Raw genomic sequence first — 8,588 nt, forward strand, 5'->3', positions numbered from 1 at the left:
CAGTAAAAAAAACATGATACTGCAAATATTTACAACATGACAGCATTTGAATTACTTGTAATTAATTATTAATTGAATACAAAGTTAGAAACTCACTTCTATTATCCTATCGTCTAAGATAATCACTTGCAAAGCCTACTTTCATAATTGCTAAATGATGCAAGCCTATTGCAGTTTTTTAAGTTTACTGCACATACTGAGCTAAATGCAAGACATGGGAGAAGTGCACAGGAAGGGAAAGATGTATTTCAGACTGTAAGCATGCTAGTTCAGTCTGCGAGAGACATACCCGCAGAAAGTCAAATGGTAACAATGTTTACTTCACTGCATTTACACTGACATCACCCCACTTTCTTCTACTCCTACAAATATTTAGTATCTCATTCTACAGTTTCATGTTTCAAAACGTTCTACTGACCTGGTCCAGTAAGTATTAAAGACAAGTGTAACTCAGAACACTGAGTACCCCAGGCTAATGGCCACACCTTTATGCTTTCACCCGTTCTTCATAGCACATTTATAAGAGAAAACTACAGCAGAAAGCAACAATTCTAGTGCTGTGAGGTCATTAAGCACTTCTCAGTAGACATCATAACAGATCATTATTATTTATAACAACTGTCAATTATATTAATCAGGATTCAGGCTTATACTGTGAAAATTAATAAGGAGACACAGTCCCATTCTCATACACAAATGGTAACTTACATCCATTCTACTAGTGAACCCCAGATTTTGAACAGAGCCTATCCAGCTAATTTATTGGAGGTAATGTCATTCGAAAGTAACATTTCCAAAAGGTGGATACATCAAATGGTGTCCTTCCAGAAACAGTTATTTAAAGAAAAAGTAAGCGCATGCATTTTAGCGACTTAAAGCTTAAAGGGTCTGCCAGGACTGGGGTGGCATTTAAATATCCTTCACGCCAGTCACAGAGATAATAGGACTGATAGTGTAACACGGAAAGAAATATAGAGCAGAAGCCTTTGAGAACAATCTGACTTTTAATTATAATTTACAAAAATATGGACAGAAGGAACTGATGCTTATTCTAAAGTGCTCACTTCAAATCATCTGCAGGAAGCCTCATCACAGAGCTGATTTCTCACACCAGACTCCAACCAGCTGCCTCCCAGACACTCAGCAGGCAGGAAAAACATTACAACATACTGAAAATTAAAACAAATGATTACATCAAAAGGAAAATTTCTAAAGCAGAGCACGCACAGAAACACTGCTGGGCAAAGTGCCACTGAGTGAAATCAAAACGCCTGACATGTATCTTGCGACCTTCACATATTGCATCAATATATCTACAAGACCAGCCAACGAAATTCCATGACTAAAATTCAAGAAATTTAACAGTTCTGTTTCCAGTTTTAAATATCATCACCATCTGGAATTTACTGCCTTTTAATCCTTTGCATCCTGCTATGTTAATATGCAATCCTTGAACTTGACTCAGCAACCAACTGACCCACCCAGCCACTGTGACTCCCAATCAAAGAGAGTCCTTCTTGTAAGGCAGACATAGCAACGTTCAACAATCCCTTCTTCCCTTCTGGTTTATGCCTGTAAAAACAAATCTCTGAATAGACATTCCTTGCAACTTCAATTTGGAATGTCTTTAGGAAGGCCTGAGATATTAATATGGACTGGAATTCGATGCAACACATCAGTTTCTGTTCTATACCTCAAACATATTCAATTACTTTATTTATGCACACAAAAATGCTGGAAGCTAAATGTGAGACCTGTGACAAAGTACAAATATCTGGCATTGACAGTAATAAGTAAAATGTATACTCACAAACAAGCCAACTAAATTATGTGAATGCTTGTGCTGTTTGTTTTCTATGGGTGTGGGAAACGCTTCTGGTGATACTTAACATAAGTGCTGAGCTAAGTCTCAGGAAGTTAACAAAATGCTTGACAGTAACTGCATAATGAGGACACTCATAACATGTACACCTAGTATTCACCACATATCAGGCTCATCGTTCAAAGCTAGGTGTGACTCGGGTGAGAGAGAAGCACTATGGAAGTAGCTAATAAAAAATGCTGTTCACTGGACACACATCAAGGGTAGAGACTTCTTGGGATACAGGAGAATAACATTAGAATAGACATTAAGTAAAAGGCTGAGAAAGAATGGAATGCATTCACTTCTCTGGCCGAAGATGGATCCAGCGGCAACACCAGGTTTCAGACAAAGCAACGAATTTGTCTTCTACTTGTTTCCAGCAAGCCAGTACTTTAAATAACAAAGTGTGAAAGGTTTCTGCTGCCAGGGTACACATCATATAGCACAGAATGCAACAAATTCAGCTCAGGTGATCAACCATGTCAAAACCCAATAAAATTCACACACCAAAGACAGTCTTCACACTTAAAAAATCACCAACAGAAATTAAATTAAATAGAAAGTATAGTGAAACAAACCATATATTTTTATACTGCACACTTTTTGGGGTCACGAAAACCACACTCCAAATATTCAGTACAATTTCTGTGCAGATGCACTGCAAGTGCGCACCTGAATACTCCTCACATCCAAATTTTCTGAGCTAACATTATGAAGAACACCAACACAGAAAGAACCCCCCCACACATGGCCACACATGCCATGGTAATCTTATGTTGGCCTCCATTCAAAATTTATTTCCCACAGAATAACAACTGCTCAGATTTAAATACTTGCATGCTCTTCCTTTGCAAAGCTCCAAACTTCCACTTGCTCCCAGCACTGCCATTGCAGTCGACACGTGACCGAGAGTCACTCTTTTGATTGCAACTACACCAACTCTGAAACAGAACAACATGAATTAAAAGCAGCTGGCACTTTCAACTTCTCCATAATCCACTAATCACTGTACCCCACCAAACTCCACAAATTATGCAACAGTTGTGTTTGTTCACAAGAGAAGTTGAAAAGGGTTAAATCTCATTAATCCAACATAATTTCCCTGTATCTCCATTCATTCCTCTTCCAACATTCACACAATAATCTACTATACTTCCCCCCACCCACAGATCATCTAGCAAGGAATAGTGTGGGCTATTAACTCTTTGACTGGCGCGGGCATGTTTTAACGCCCGGACGATGCCAGCCATTCCCTGGCGTTGGCGTGTTTTAACGCTTTGACAATCTCTTCCCTTCTTTGCTCTCTTGGCACTCATCAACCAAAGACATATATATGATATTTTTTGTGCATGTTTGTAAAGAACCCTTGTAAACTTTGTGGGGGTCTATATTATTGTCAGAACCCTCTGAGAAGGAAAAGGTCAGAAAATATTTCACATTCATTCAGTTTCACCATGTCTTCTTGCAGCAAGTGTCTTCGTGTTCCTACACACCAGCTGGAAATGTTGTGAACGAAATTTGTTCTGATGATGATAGTGGCGATGAAATAATGATTCCTGAATTGGATGAAGTTGATAGTGACAATAATACAGTGATAGACAATGATCCACAAGACAGTAATCATGAACATTTACCTACCACGAGTGCGGTGCCTGACACGCCCATCTCATGAACGTACGGAGACATTGTACTCCCAATATTTTCATTTGCTAATAGTTTCGGGATCAAAATTGATATAACACATAAAATGCATCCCTTTTCATGGATTAAAATTTTTTCTGGATGACGACTTGGTAAATCACATCACAACTGAAACCAATCGCTATGCTCACCAGCACTTCAACACACATGAGTTAGCTCCTCACTCTCGAAAACACAATTACAATTATGTCACATCAGATGAAATCTGGACATACTTAGGAATTGTGTTCATGACAGGAATCGACAAACGCCCTGAAATTGAAGAATATTTGTCCACTAGGCCCCTATTTCACACCCATGGTATGGACAAAACATGTCTTTGCGGTTGAATAGTTTCATTCTATTCAAAAAGAACACAACAAACGAAAAATACAAGAAGAGAAATTACAGATTCAAAGATTTTATATTGGACTGTGTAGAAAAATGACTGAACCAAACAAACAGTGTGGAGAGGGAGAAAAGTCAAGGAATGAAGTGGATGACGAATTTATTGCGTCAGACTAGAGTGCAGTCACGCCTCCGCCCTCGACCTTGAAAAGGCCACCTGTGAAAGAGCCAGCAAATCGTCTAGAGGGTGGCTTGAAAATTCACAAAATGGTCCATGTTACTCCCAGTAACAATAAGAAGAATGGTGCCCTGAGAAAGTGTTGCGTGAGTGCTAAGCACAAGGTTAGAAAAGAAATAAGTATCATGTGTGCAGGCTGTGGTGTGGCTCTCTGCAAACTTTCATGTTTCAATGTTTATCACACGAAGAAAAACTAATAAAGAGGTATGGAAAGGAATTTATTGCATAATATATTGTATTTTAATTAGTTCCTGAAAATTTCGTTTTAAAAACCAATTTTTGTTGAAGTTGTTTAGGAAAAAGTAACTACATGCATTTTAGCGACATAAGGTTTAAAGGGCCTGCCAGGACAGGGGTGGGATTTAAATACCCTTCGCGCCAGTCAAAGAGTTAATTGAAAATGGTCTAAATCTCTTCACACCATTTCAATAAATTTTGTTTAACTCACACCAGACAAGGAATATGACATTATGAAAGATTACTATAACAGACTTCTGTGGACATGACAATTTACATTCTTTGTGAAGTCTGGTGTATTACAACATGATTGGAGGAAACACAGCTGGCAACTTAGCCAACAGACATGAGATAAAGAAAATCCGATAAACTGCTGCTGGCCGAATAACTAAGAAACATGTTTCAGCAGCCTGATTGATATACAGTTTGGAGAGTTCAATAAATGATTCGTATTATAAGAGAGACAGCATGTATGGGTACATACTGCGCCATTTTAAATAATGCTCAGCATGTAACGAGCCCAGGTTTTATGCCATAGTGAATGAAACGTAACCTGCAGGCTGACATTCACAGTAACTTTCAAAACATGACGAGCTTAAGGAATCAAATTAAAGTCTTCAAATAAGTTCACAATATGCAGAAGTGTACTGACAATAAATATCTCACATGCCAACACATTTGTTACATTAACTCAAAAGGTAAAAAGAGGTACTGTCTCATTGTATTCACATTTCCCCCCCCCCCCAGTATCTGACGAATACAAAAGATCTGATCTGTAGTTGATCTGTTACGTCGAAACCAACACTGATCATCCCCACTAATTTCATCTATGTATGGACTTAACCTCTATATTCAAAATTTGTATTTCGAGACACACTTGATGTACACAACATACACATATATTATTGTGTAGTTTTCACCGGAGACAATCACTGAACATCTCCCGTAAATTACCATAAACTTACGAAAAAGCCATGCAAGACAATACAACATGCAATAACACTTCTTCACATGCTTGAGTGATCTCATACACGCGAGTACCAGGCAACTTCTTACACTATATATAATACCTGCCGCATTCGTTTAAAACGACTGTCTCGAAAAATAGTATCAAATACTCTGAATATGCATACGGTTTTTATTCATAATGCTTGTACACCATTCGCGGTGCACGATTCCATGTCTGGGCGGCAGAAATTCACCACAGCCAAACATCACACTTCGAAACGGCGTGGGCTACTTTGCCGCCGTGACGTCATGAGTGCTTAACTGCTGCCAACGTATTTGATTAAATTCTATTGTACATCATCGAATCTGACTGTTTTGGGATATTTTTTAATAAATTCGATCTATTCGATTGAATTTCTTCGAATTTCTTTGTTTTTGGATATTTTTTAATAAATTCGATCGTATTTGATTGAATTCCATCGAATTTGTTTGTATTTTCATTGTACTTGACTGAAATTGATTGCAATTTTCACGAATTTCCGGAGAGATTTCAGAAAATTTTCGGAGAAATGTTGGAAAACTTTCGGAGAAATCCAGGAAAACTTTCGGAGGAATTTCGGAAGACTTTCGGAGAATTTTCGGAAAAATTTCGGAAATTCTCCAAAAAATTTCCGGAATCTCCCCGAAAGTTTTCCGAAAATTCTAAAAAAAATCCTTAAATTGTCCACAATTATCGAAAATTATAGAAAATTTATGAAAAACTCGGAAATCCTTGAATATGTTTTAAAATTCTCGAAAATGTTCTAAGATTTCCAATATTAATGGGAATTTATGAAAAATTCTAAAACTTGTTCATATATTACACATATAAGAAACCAACTTGAATATCCTTTATACATATCCTAATCATTTTTAAGTACCTAATAAATGCCGATTGCTGTGGGCATCATAAAGCTCTTACAGTGTGAACACATGGCTGAATTTATGTGCAGATTCTTTTTATATATGACATGCTTTTTTCGGGAAACTCGAGATTACTGTTAAATTAGTGATTCTTGCATCGCACCAATTTTGCCGGTTCCTGACTTGTGCTGCATACCTCAGCATTTAAAAACTACATTTATCATGAATTCCCTTGTTTGAAAAATTCATCAGGCAGGATAAATAACATAGCTGGAAAGACTGCAGGAGAAACAAAGATATTCTGGTTGGACTAGCAACCAAATCAGTGTTTACCAAAAGTTTGCACTACAAAAACATATAAGGCATCAAGGTCAACTGTAGAAAAGAGTGTTCGACACAAATCACAAAATGACCCAACTCGTCAGCTTATGATAATCCACTGTTCCCTATCCTGAGCCAGATCAATCCAGTCCATATCGCCACATCCTATATCTTTAAGATCCAGGCGTGCTGCTTAACAAATTAAACCCAGCGAGAACTTTACCTTCAGAGCTGCAGAACAGATGAAATAGGGGACGATTATGTTTGGCCTCAAAACTTCAGCGTAAGAAGAACCGTATGTGCCGTAAGCACTCCTTGAATCAGTGTTTAAACGTACATTAATTTGACCCACTTGTTGTCTCCATTGTTAAAATAGGGAGACCTCACATTGCTATGCAGGAAACAAACCCCAGTCCAAGGATTACACAGCTGTATGTTTAGGGCAACGCACATATCAGCCAATTACAGAACCGTAACTCGAAGAGTGAGATTAGGTCACAATGCTACACACATTATCAGTGCCATAACAGCATTACTGACATTCCGAAGGGTAAAAAAATCAGGTAGGAATAATTCTATCTCTACACACTCATGGCCACCTCAAGGTTCTGATCTATAGAAGTGCACACAGTATGTTTACACTGCTTTACATCTTCCATTTGCAACACTTTGTGCACAGTGTTCGGGCGACTCTCCTACATAGAAAGTGGTAGAAAGGCTTAATGTCAATGCCAATGTCCTAGAGACATCCTACCATCTGCACTCAACTGCTCGAATTTCCAATACCAATTATGGCAGCAGTAGCTTGATCGGTAACAAGGTTCATTACCATTTAACATTACTTTCATTCCTTTTGACCAGCCCATACAAATTGTTCTGGCATACAGACAGATCTGTTATTGATGCATAAGCTGTCATAATGAATCTGGCAGTCCATGCTGATAAACACTTCCATTCACATATATAACGCTTGGCAGGACACAAGCACTTTAGTATCTGACTGAATAAATGAGCATAAGAAATTGTCTTCGGTGCTGAAGACAGAGCCAGCATGTTGTTCTAAACAGCAGCAATGATAAAGAAGACTACACAGCATAGCATCTTAGAAGGCAGTAATCTTTATAGTCATCACAGTGAGACGCTCTAATCTCACAGGTCAACAAGTGGCCCAGAGTGTAAAAGTCTGGCTGCCATTTGATGGTTCCTTGTATCTGCCCTTAGTCTACAGTCATCTATTCTTAAAATTCCTGTTGGTAGAAAATAAACCTTCAGATTATTAGATGACATGATGTTTTTATATACATGAACAACACATGTCAATATAAAAAATAACATATTTTTGGGGAAGTTCCATACAGAATTTTTACTAATGTTTCATGACAACATATCTTAGGGGTTCCTTATCTGTCACTTTTATCACATTTTAAAATCACTATGATGTTATCTTTCCACCTACAATACTGCTTTTAACATAACATTTTGGAAAGTGTCTGAATAAAATACAGTATCAAGGTATACAACTCTTCCCATTGTTTACAGTAATATTCCTAGAATGCAAGAGCTTTAAACATGTATCTCTTTCCATCATTCTACTCCAATCTCATGGTTAAGTTTTTAAATTAAAACTTCCACTAAATTCAGGCTAAAATTCAAAGTCAATATAGGCAACATTTAATAATTCATAATAAGGCTTGAACATATTTAATTGCAACCAGATTATGTAACCTATACAAGTACTGAAACTTGAAAAAATAAATATGAACTTATATAAGGCATATGTGCCCCATCTTTTGTAACTTTCCTCAAGTATCCAAAAGATACAAGAGATACACTCTTCCTCACACACTACTGACATGAAGGATATTGAAGTTTCCTGCAACCATACTGATCATACTGATAGACCTGATAGATGCAGTGTACACATTTCCAAGGTGTGCAACATTTCAAATAGTTCAAATGTTCAGTGCTACCAACAAAATATTTCAAAAAGCCTCTAAGTGCTCAGAACTGAGATCATGTTCAGTAGCTAACAGCTTCTAGGCATTAATA

At 37.5% G+C, this 8,588-nt stretch overlaps 1 long non-coding RNA gene across 1 annotated transcript; it reads right to left on the reverse strand.

Annotated features, from left to right (window-relative positions):
* Positions 1-1,022: 1,022 nt before the first annotated feature.
* LOC117282153 lies at positions 1,023-5,599 on the reverse strand. The gene is made up of 3 exons (XR_004512793.1): positions 5,438-5,599; positions 2,698-2,805; positions 1,023-1,169 (listed from the first exon to the last, which is right to left on the reverse strand). It is a non-coding gene; the product is annotated as an uncharacterized LOC117282153 (long non-coding RNA).
* Between the last annotated feature and the right edge of the window lie 2,989 nt (positions 5,600-8,588).

Source organism: Cryptotermes secundus, unplaced genomic scaffold, assembly GCF_002891405.2.
Source record: "Cryptotermes secundus unplaced genomic scaffold, Csec_1.0 scaffold671, whole genome shotgun sequence".
Lineage (NCBI taxonomy): Eukaryota > Metazoa > Arthropoda > Insecta > Blattodea > Kalotermitidae > Cryptotermes > Cryptotermes secundus.